Source organism: Pelecanus crispus, chromosome 2 (assembly GCF_030463565.1).
Source record: "Pelecanus crispus isolate bPelCri1 chromosome 2, bPelCri1.pri, whole genome shotgun sequence".
Classification (NCBI taxonomy): Eukaryota; Metazoa; Chordata; class Aves; order Pelecaniformes; family Pelecanidae; genus Pelecanus; species Pelecanus crispus.
The window spans coordinates 60,643,257-60,654,245 of record NC_134644.1 but is presented as its reverse complement, the minus strand read 5'-3'; the positions used below and the strand labels follow the sequence as shown (position 1 = coordinate 60,654,245).

The following is a 10,989-nucleotide window of genomic DNA, read 5'->3' as shown; positions in this document are numbered from 1 at the left end:
GGATTGCGTATCTCGTTTCTAGCGAATTCATGGCGCACAATCTGAATGAAATCTGGCGTACCTTTATGAAATTAATTTCAAAAGCGCCTGGCAGCTGTTTGGTACCGGCATTTGTAATATTACAGTTTTCAAGTGTAGTCAACAGCACTTTTCCTTATTACCTGCAACAGAGAACTTGATCTCATATGTATTTCATAAATATAAATCATTAATTTTTGTTATTCTGGGTTTATGCAGCTGGAGTAAAGATACATGTGCTGGGTCTGTAGGAGCTGTAATCCTGATTAGAACCTAATGCTGACTCAAGCTGTGAAATTGATATCACGAGGTGTTATTGTCCTCATCTTTGGAGTTATTTGTTGAATTTAATATTTCACTCGTCTTGTGTAAAAATATACATGTAAGAATCTAATACTGTAAATAATAATCCATATGTAATATTAGTGTCGCTGATAAACATTGCCTGAGAGATTTTCCTGGGCTAAGGTGGCTATATGTAGTCTCTTCACATTCTTACTTATGTTGGGCACAAATGCACCATGCTCATAACTGTTCAACCCCAGCTCACTTGCAAGTGTCCTTTCTGCAATCAGTCCTTTAGTCTACTCAGTCCCCACTCACGCCTCAGCCTGACTTTCACTACAGGAGAATAGCCTGCCCTTAGCTACCCTTAGTTAGCTTCTGGGAAGGTGTCAGGTGCTTAGAGAAAAAAAAAAATAGTACATCCTACCTGTAAGAGTGAGGGAAGGAGGTGTTACTCTGTGTTTCCCTACAGCGATGGGGCCAGGGAAAATTCAGGTATGGTATGTAATGTAAATAGAAAAAATGAAATTCTGTGTAGCATGGTGGTCTGAGGTCTGAGCTAAAGGAAATGATGAGCTGAGGAGCCAGAGAAAATGCAAGGTAAAGCAGTGAGGCACTGGTTACACTGTCAAAAGTACAGAAACTCTTTTTGTTTCATTTTCTTCTAATAGTTCTTCTTGCCGTACTTCTTTGTTAAGTCCATTTGACAATTAAATTGCAAAGCAAAATATCCTTTGATGCAGGGTACAGCAGTGTGATTTGTCTGCATCAAACTATCTCCCCAGGTTATTTAGATAGCTCAGTTGAAGGAAGTGGTGGATCTTCAGGAGCCTAGTCTGCCTTGGATGCATGATAAAGATGCTTGGTGGTTAGTATCCCAGCTTTGACTTCGGTATCTATGGTGGCTGGTCTGTACGTTTGCAGAGGTTCTCATTATTCCTTTGGGGTTGCAGTGTAGATAGACCAGTATTTAGGCTCCTACAAATCGTTTATAGACATGAACCTGACAAACATATTGGCCACCGAACATGATGTAATTAATTGTGAGTTAATCATTAAGCTATTAAAACGATATTAAATGCTGGGAAATCTAAGGCTTCTGTCTCCTGTATAGATTTAAGGTTTTTAAGAGTGGACAAATCTTTGTTATTGTCAGTTCAGCATTATTGATACCCTTGGTCTTTAAAATATACAGCTTCAACTGCGTAAATTAGGGTCCTTTATTACATCAGCAGCTTTTTAATTCTAATCTTACTGGCAGTCTGTAGCTTGTCATGGATTGAGAGACGGGGTGCTGATAAGACTTCTGATTTTTAAAATAATTGCAAAATATGGTACACAGAAAATATCCAAGATGCCTTTTTCTGTTCTTTTACCCTGGAGCAGTGAATGCCTCGCTTCTCAGGTCTGCAGCCTGAGAGGGGGCCAGTGGGATATGAATTATCAAATAAATAATCTCTGTGAGGCTTTTCTAGGTGGACAAGACTTGTATAGGTCCTGGGGGCTTAAGAAGGCTTGAGTAATATAGGATCTCCTACAGCAGTCTTAGGCTCCATGTCCTGTCTTACAGGAAAGATAAGGAACCACAGCTGGAGTCACTTGCAGATTTCATGTGGGTAGCGATCTACTCTGGAAATAAATGGCAAACACCAGTTTGTCCGGTCTTACAACTGTTAAGAAGCAACCACTGATAAATTGTAATACAAGTTGGGCTGGGCTTCCTTTTGGACTGTAAAAGGTTTTATACATTAACTCCCACCTTTCCTGTGAGGTGAGTCTCCTTTATGTCATTTTAAAACATTCATAATTCTACTCCAAGTGCTTTGTCTATATGTACAGTTGTACATAGGGGTACCTATATACAAGCACTGAAGCCAGGTAATCTGTTGTTGGCTGTACTAATGAGGTCAGTCCTTTAGGTCTGAAATGTGCACCCACCCACCATGCAGCTAAAGTGGAGGGGGAGGGTGTTGCGCTTCTCTGTCAGTTCCTCTTTGTTTCTTGGAGCATTTTTGCTTTCTGTTCTTGGAGCTCCCAGGACTCCACTTTATTCCTAGGCATTAAATCTTGGCTCAGTCTCTTGTCTGGAGTTAATTAGTCATGTGGCTTAGTAGTCCTCAAGTGCTGCATTGTGTATCTGCAGATTTTGCTTATCAGATAGCTATTGTTAAATCATTTATAGTATTGTCTGCATTGGTTTCAAACTCTCTGATGACCCTTGAATGTAGCACAGAATGCAGAGGTTCTTCAGTCTTCTCTGGCTCTTAATTACCTCTGCAACCTGTTTTGCAGGATGATCTTTACTTGTCCATCCTTAGACTCCCGAGCTTTCCTGGAGCTGCTTGAAATGTTGGCACCCTCATTAAGCATCCCCCTCAAGTCCTTGGAACAGTCCATGGAGTGGAAGATATTTTATTGCATTCCTTAATCCCAAACCTTACTTAGAAACGCTACCCTGCTAGACACAGCTAGTGCTGTTTGACAAAATCCGGCTGCTTCTGGCTGTGTTCAGTGAGAGTTGTTTGGTACAGTACTGTCCCCGCCAGCCTCAGGAGCTAGAGACTGGGAAGGGGACAGACAATCTCAGAGCGTCTGGCTGCTCCAAGGTCTGTGAACACATAGGCTATCCAGAGGTTAATTTATCAGCTCCTGGGCATTTTCAAATTGTGCTTCTCCAAATGGGTCCTCAGGGTAGTAAGCCATCTGTAGCTATCTTTCTCTCAGGATTTTTCTCTGAAAATTTAGAGTTTACAAGACATTACTTTTTAAAGGTCATCTAGCAATGATGACTTCCTTGATTCTGCTGATAGGTTGCCTGTGCCAAACTAAAACTGTGGTGCTGGGGAAGTTTTGTAGTTGCAGTCTCTTGGCATCTCCAAATATCAGTGGAGGGTCTGTTTCAGAGTGGAAAGTTAACTAATATTCGTATTCTGTGAAAGGCTCCCTGGCTTCCCTCCACTTGGGAGTTTTTCCATCTGACAGAGGTGGAGAAAACCTTCTCATTCATCTTATTTAGCGCTAGCAAGATCTCAATGACATTTGGCACCATCTCCATCCTATACAACTCAGTGTTCACATGACGCCAGGGAGAACAGGACTATTCTGACAGCTGCTGACCTCTGGACCCTGGCTTCTCTGGCACCGGCCCATGCCTTTTGGGGTATGTGGATAGAGCTACACATTTGGAAAAAGTTCTTATCATTGCCTATCCCAGTAAAGCTTAGTTCTAGGATACTGGCTGTCAGTATGCCCCAACGAATGGACATAGTGGCCCAAGGTTTGACCATCCAGTCTTTGGCCTTCCAGTGCTTTCTCCAGTGTCCCTTTCTGATTGTTTTCCAGGGACTTCTCTCAGAAAAGCCCAAGAAATGAAGATCTTACTGGAATTTAGGAGACCAGGGCAGGTTCTTTTGCTGTAGGTGAGCCATGTTAGAGGAGTTACTTCTTGGTACTGAAGGAAACAAAAGATGGGGAGTGGAGATCCATTGCAGCCTGTAAGAATCAGACTGTGTATTTGCACTGTGTATGTGCACATTTGCGTTAGCATCCCTTGTGGCAGTGATTACATTGCTTCAAGCGTTTCACAAGATGTTTCTAAATTTTAGGTGTTTGCATTGCAAGAACTGATGCTTTTTCACTGATCAAAGCTATTTCCAGATGCTGGAAAGAACAGTTGGAGTCATTTGGCTGCCCCAGGGCAAGCACGTATGTTCCTCTTGCCAGCCAGGTCAGGGTGGCTGCTAGCCTGAGTGCTACGCGACATGAGCCCACACAGGAGATGCCTGCAAGTCTGGCTCGGTGACCCAGGACATCCCTTTTTGGATGTGACTGTCAATGTGCCTGTGGCAGTTCTGAAGTGACAGATCCTAAGGCAATATGTGAAGGGGCACCTGTCTTTCTGTGAATATTAAATATAAGGACCAGGAATGCCAACATGACATAGAAACAGATGAAAAATACAAACAACAGTTGAAAACCTTGAATTTACGCACACATAAGAATTAAATTAGGAAAACTGAAGTTTTCTGTTCTCCTATGCATCTCATCCTATAAAATTTCAACTGATTTATACCCTTTTAGATTTTGAAATACTCAGGGTTATTTCAGCTTTATTTTATGCCATTGTTTGGAAACAATTTTTGTTTGTTTACATCTGAGCTTAAAATTCCATTGCAGTACTGCATTTAGCTACGGTAGCAGATGTTGGTAACATTTTATAGAGCATGAATAACAGCTGTGAGTTGTGAAGTTGTAATTCTGTCAGGGGATCCTTCTTACAGTTTGTCAGAGTAAAAGAGCAAATCTTGAGTGACAAATATATATGTATTTGCCAGAAGTTTATTTCTGGCATTGCTGGGTACCCACTGCTTTCATGGAGCTAAATATGTGGTGTAGGTGGTGCAACAATGAACTTGAAGGTGTCCTAACACCCAGAGCAATTCATACATCTGAGAAGATGCATCAGTCCTTGTGTAGGAAGGTACAAGTGTCCAAATGAGCTGCTCAGATCTACCGTGGTGAACAGGGTATTGCTGTCTCAGGGAAAAACTGGTCAACTCACGTGTTTTAAATCAAGCTCAAAGGGGCCTATTGATTTATTAACAGCAAGTTACTGGCAATCGTGAACTACATTTTCAGGATCAGTATGAGCAATGCAAAAGATAAACCCCAATACCAGACACAAGACGTTAATAATGAGCTGTGGATTTCTAAGCACTTTTCTGTAGCTCATCCCAAACACATATATGAACACATTCGCTGTTACGTTCACCCTCATGGCAGTGTGGGTTACAGGTGGACACCTTGCATCCCCTGCGGGATGGGTGCAGGAGGTGGGTGGGATGCTCACGGTGCCATGGGGGCAGCTCGCAGAGGTGGTGGTGCCCACACAGGACAGCTTCTGGCTGTGCCAACCCCCCTGACCGCTGCTCCGATCCCAATTCTCAACAGCTGCCAAGTGGCCAAGCTTCTTCTATGCTTCTTTTCAAGCTGACACCTTTTTCCAAAAGTCTCCCAGTTACATTTTAACCCACCCGATGCTTGTCTCAGGCAAGTTTTGGCACTGCTAACTTGCTCTTAGCATTACCAGTTTTCTCCCAGAACAGTTACAGGCATTTTATTCCCCCACACGATTTATGTTCGCATTCCTGCCTTACCATTGTTGTTACCTGGGCCATCTTGCCCAGAGGGATGCGTGCAGGCTCCCCCAGAGCTGAGGAGGGAGGTGAGCCTTGAGCCCCGCTTCTCTGCCACTGGGGTCAGCCGCAGAATCTCAGCACATCTTTACCTCTCATGTTTGCATCCCTCCTCTGCGAGTACTCCACTTACTGTAATTTTGATAGTTTTTAGCCTAATGTAAGCATAAGCTCACCAATCTGAGCTTTTGAGCAGATTGGGTCTCAAAAGTGAAAAAAGCAAAGCAACGCACCTGTGTTCTAATTGTACTGGCCTTATGCGTCAGCACGGTGCTGACTCCTCCCCACGCTGACACTGGTGTTTCTTGTGCTATGAGCTGCGGCAGTGCAAAGGGGTTATATACAAGAGAAGCATCTGACTTATTTGAGGTCTTTACAGATAATTAAGGCATCTCTACCTCCATTCTTCTTGCAGACATATTCTCTTCTTTTGCCTGGACATTTTTGTCTGCATGGAAGTTTGGGACTTTCAACCTTGGTCTTAGATTTCTTTGGATGTGTTAGCCCAGGAATGTTTGCCTGCATACATAAATGTGTATTTCATATTTTCTTTGATTTCTCAGTGCATGATCGTAATATATGGATTAAAAAAAAGTACTTAACAGGCAGACAGAGTGTCTGCCAGCTTCTTTTGGGGTCAACAAAATAACAGAAACAAAATCAATTTTGAAACCTGTTTTTATCTGATCAATTGTTATTGTAATCACTTTTCAGATAGCTTTTTAAAGGCAACTAGTGAAAAATTTAGTGTTTATAGAAAAATATTCCATAAGAAAAAAATCTATTTACATTAACTTTTTAATATATGTGTATAATAGGCAAGTCCAGAAGAGATAATAAAATCCTCCCATACAAATGAATATTCAAGTGTTGCTGAAAAAACTGTTAACGTCTTGCTTTTAAGAAAAAAAAAAAAAAGTGGCCTCATGAGAAGACATTTTATTTCCTGTAGTGCACTTTTCATGCAACCGTTTTCATAAATAAATCTAAAATCTTCTGTATTGTACCTGTGGGAGAATGTAAACAGGACATTGAGCCTTTTCTCTCACTAGATGGCATTATTATCCTCAAAACAGTGACAGCCACAGAGTGCTTTTTTTCAGCGAAAGAGATGCACAAAAAGAGTAGATTTAGTTTATTTAGGTTAACTGTATTTTGTTGGCAGGTGGGGCAAGTTAAACAAATTTCTGTTGCCTCAGTGTTAATTCTTGAGCCTATCTGGAGTGTTCATTTTTGCTCTGGGTTTGCTAAGTTTTGCTATCCATACACTGATCAATATTGCAGAGATTGTGCAAACATAATTCTAAGTTGACTTGTTAGCAAAATTAGAAAGGGTGGCTCAAGGACTGAAATAACAAAAGCTATGTAGCCTCGAGTCCACATGCTTTTTTCAAGGCCAGTGGTATGCGAAGAAAACCATGGGTTAAGAAATAGGATTCCAGAATTCGGTGTTTCAGAAAAGGGAAGCAGCACATCGAGAAGATCAGAAGCAAGGGTGAAAGGAAAGAAACAATGACTGAGACCTGGGTGTTTATAGGATGGACAGGATAGTAAGCTACTGAAATTGATAGAAGTAAACAGGTGGCTTTTAGGAACAATGGGGGGAAAAAAAGAAGAAACTTTTTATCTGAAAAGAAGCATTAAAAAACTTCGTGAGCTAGAGTAGTTGCCTGCCTTTTAGCACCATACAGTGCCAGCCCAGCCTGACAGAACCTGTTGGATGCCTTAGAGCCAAATCTACACTAAGAACAAACATTGGCCAGGGGCTCCAACTGAAAAGGAGGCTCATCAGCCCCAAATTAGTATGAAAGTTAAGTAAGGATATTCAAGGACTCAGCTTGAGAGTCTTTTCAATACGTCTAAGATTTTTCTGTGTGTCAAAAAGATTTCTTGGCTCTTCTGGATGCAGCTAAATTGTCTCTCCGATGACCTTTGGAGCTATAAAGGTGTTGCTGAGGAGCAAATATATAAACTTTTTCTAAAGTTACTTGTACAAATTTTTGGAAAATGTCCTAATAAAGGATACCCCATGCAACTGTGCTGCACATTTTTTTTGGTCTTCATATTCCCCATAGGCATGTGTTATTGTCAGGACAAGCTGTTTAGTTTTCATTGTTCATTTATAAGGGAAAATACTTGACCAAAGCATGTCTAAACACAAAATTCTTACCCAGCTGTTATTGCCTTCATGTTGGTTGTGGCTCATAAAAGATGTTTTTGTTTAAATGGGAAAACAAATAAATAGACTTTCCAGTCCTGTGTCTGCTCTTTGTAACAGGAATACACACACAGATGTACACACGTATAGCTGTGATGCATGAAACGTTCAATAAACTGAAGAAGAAAGATTACAGGGTGTGATCCTGTGTGATATGACTTTAAGAAGCCATCTCAGGATTCCAGTGGTGACACAATATATGAAGTGACAAATTCTATTCTAATTCTTGAAGTCATTGGGACCTTGCAGCTGGCCTTAACCCCTTAATTAGATCCATCAGCAAAACAACAAAAGGAAGAAGAATAAGGAAGCTTGCCACATATACCTGGAACTAACTTAATAATCAGACCTCTCAGGTAAGCTGTTTTTCATCTTATCTTTCTTCCTCTGCTTTCAGTGACAACAAATCCTGCATATTATCCTTTTGGGATCCAAGCACCATGCCTTCAAGGAAAATAATGGCAAAATCAGACCCTTCTTTTTCTAAATTCTGAGGATCATCTCTTTCTCTGGAAATCCATAGAAAGTACAGAAAATTACTTACCCTCTGCTTCAAGCAAAACAGATGTAAAGAAGCTAGTTACAGCAGCAGGAAAGTTTCAAGAAGATGAGGGCGAGCACAGTGTGGAAAATGCTAACGAGAAGACAACTGATCCACAAACAGATAATCCACAAAAAAAAGAGGGACAAAATTTAGGGCTATCAGAGGAGGTGATGAAGCAGATTATTGAAAGAACAAGAGAGGCCTTTGATTTCCTAGCTAAAGGTGAAAATCAGAAAGCAGTTGATATGCTGTCTGGTGTCATCAAGCTGAATCCACACCTTGCCAGCTCACACATTAACAGAGCCAGTGTCTTTTTGCAGCTGCAAGGGCCAACTGTGGCCATTAGTGACTGTGACAGAGCAGTTCAGCACAGGCCTATAAATTCTGAGGAAAAGCCCTCCAGCATTTGGGGCATTTAAAAGAGGTTGCCTGTAACATTTCCTTGGCTTGTAAATTAGATTCTGAGGCTCAGGCAAAGTTTGAGAGGAGGAAGAGTCCAGTGAAGAGCTGGGGAGGGATGAGCGTGAGTTGGAGACAGGCAAGGAAGGGGAGATTGAGCCAGAAGAGGATGAACCCCCAGAGATAGGAGATGAGAATTTGGAGGTAACCAGCAATATGATGAAGCAGGCTGATGAAAAGAAAAGGTGGCTTTTGATACGGTGAGAAGAGGTGAATTTCAAAACACTGTTCAGCTCTTCACTGATGCCATCAAACTGAACCCATGGCTTAGTGCTTTGTATGTCAACTGAGCCAGTGTCTTTGTACCATTGCAAAAGCCAAATCTGCTATCAGAGACTGCGACAAAGCCATAAAAATCGACCCAAATTCCGCACATCCATGCAAGTGGAGAGGGAAAGCATTTCAGTTCCTGGATCACTGGCAGCAGGCTGCCAGGGACCTTGCACTGGCCTGCCAGCTGGACTATGATGAAGATACCAATAACATGTTGTAGGTGGTTCAGAGAAGAGTCCAGAAAATTTCCAGGCACCAAAAAAAAGTATGAGAAACAAAACACAAAGCAACCATTGGATGTATTGCCAAGGGTAGGGAAATCTATGGCAGAAGAGGAGAGGGATCGGGTTCCGACTTCTCAAGAAAAGGAAGAAGCACAGCTTCAGGTTCACCTTTGGACCTCCCAGGAAGCTGATAATGACTCTTGTAGGGAATCTGAGCAAAAGCCATATCCAGTAGAAGAGAATAAGTTTTACAGGGAAGATCCATGTAGAGCTGAGGGGGAAGAAAAGGCCAGTGGAGAATAAAAGACTGAGGACAGTGAACTCAATACTGAAAATGAAGGATTGGCTGGAGAAGATCTTCAGAAAATAGGAGACAACAACCTGAAGATAGCTAACAAGATGATGAAATGGGCCATGGAAAAGGAAAGGGAAGCCTTTCATGCACTGAGAGCAGGTGAATTTCACAGAGCAGTTGAGTTCTTCACTGATGCCATCAGGTTCAACCCACAACTTGCAGTTTTATATGTGAGCCAAGCCAGTGTCTACCTGAGGTTGCTGAAACCACTAGCTGCCATTAGGGACTGTGACAAAGCAATAAAAATCAACCCTGGTTCTCCACAGCCCTACCACTGGTGAGGGAAGGCATTCCGGCTCCTGGGTCACTGGCACAAGGCTGCCAGAGGCCTTGAACTGGCCTGCCAACTGGGTTACAATGAAGGCACCAATTCCATGTTAACAGAAGTTCAGAGAAGAGTACAGGAAAGAAAGCAAAGGGAAGACGACTTTATGAATGTAGCAGAGGGGATGAAGAAGGAGGCAAAGGAGGCAGGATGAAGAACTAACAAAGCCCCCAAAGATATGGAAAGAGTTAAGAAAGCAGCCCTGGAGGAACAAGACAGCTCTCAGGAGAAGGACAAACCTTGGGAAGAGTCCATGAAGAAAGAACAGATACAAGTCAAGCAGAAGATGTTAGCTGAGGAGAGCACACCACAGGAGGTGACAGAGCAACAGGAGAGTATGGCGCAAAAAAAAATTGCAGGAGGCAGTGAGGTACCTGGAACTTGAGCAACAGTTGATTGCTTTACAGATGGAGTTGGAAGAGCAGTTTAAAACTCAACAGATGGGGCTTGAGGAGGAGGAGAAAGCCCCATAGAAAGTTCTGGAGCAATAGGAGAATGCACAGAAGTTGTTGGAAGAAGAGAGAAAGCAGTTGAAGACTCTGCAGGAACTGGAGAAAGCTCAACAGCATGCTTTGGTAGGACTATAAAAAAACAGAAGGAAGCCAAGGATGAATGTGAGAGAGCTCAGAAGAAATGCCTGGAAGAAAAAGGAGTTGGAAAAGCCCTAGAGGAGCTAGCAAGAGCTCAGAAAAAGGCCCTGGAAGAATTGGAGATTGCTCAGAAAAATGGTCTGGAGGAACTGGAGAAAGCTCATAGAAAGGCCCTACAAGAACAAGAAAGAGCTCAGAAGACTGCATTAGAAGAACAGAAGAGAGCTCAGAAGGCTCTAGAGGAACTGCAGCTATCACAAAGAAAAGCTGTGGAGGAGGAGGAGAGAGCTCAAATAAGGGCTGCCAGAGAACAAGAGCACACAGGAAATCCTGAAAGAACTTTCAAAAACACAGCAACAAGCCTTAGAGGAGCAGGAGACAGCTAAGAATGAACAAAACAAACCTAATAAAATCTTGGATGAACTGGAAAAAAGCAAAAAATTAAGGCCCTAGAAGAACTTGGGAGAGCTCAGAAAGAGCTCCTGTGTAAGCAAGAGAAAGCT

General features: G+C 42.2%; 1 pseudogene; it reads left to right on the top strand.

Annotated features, from left to right (window-relative positions):
* Positions 1–777: 777 nt before the first annotated feature.
* Positions 778–9,263, top strand: LOC104031622 (hsc70-interacting protein-like; annotated as a pseudogene).
* Positions 9,264–10,989: the final 1,726 nt, after the last annotated feature.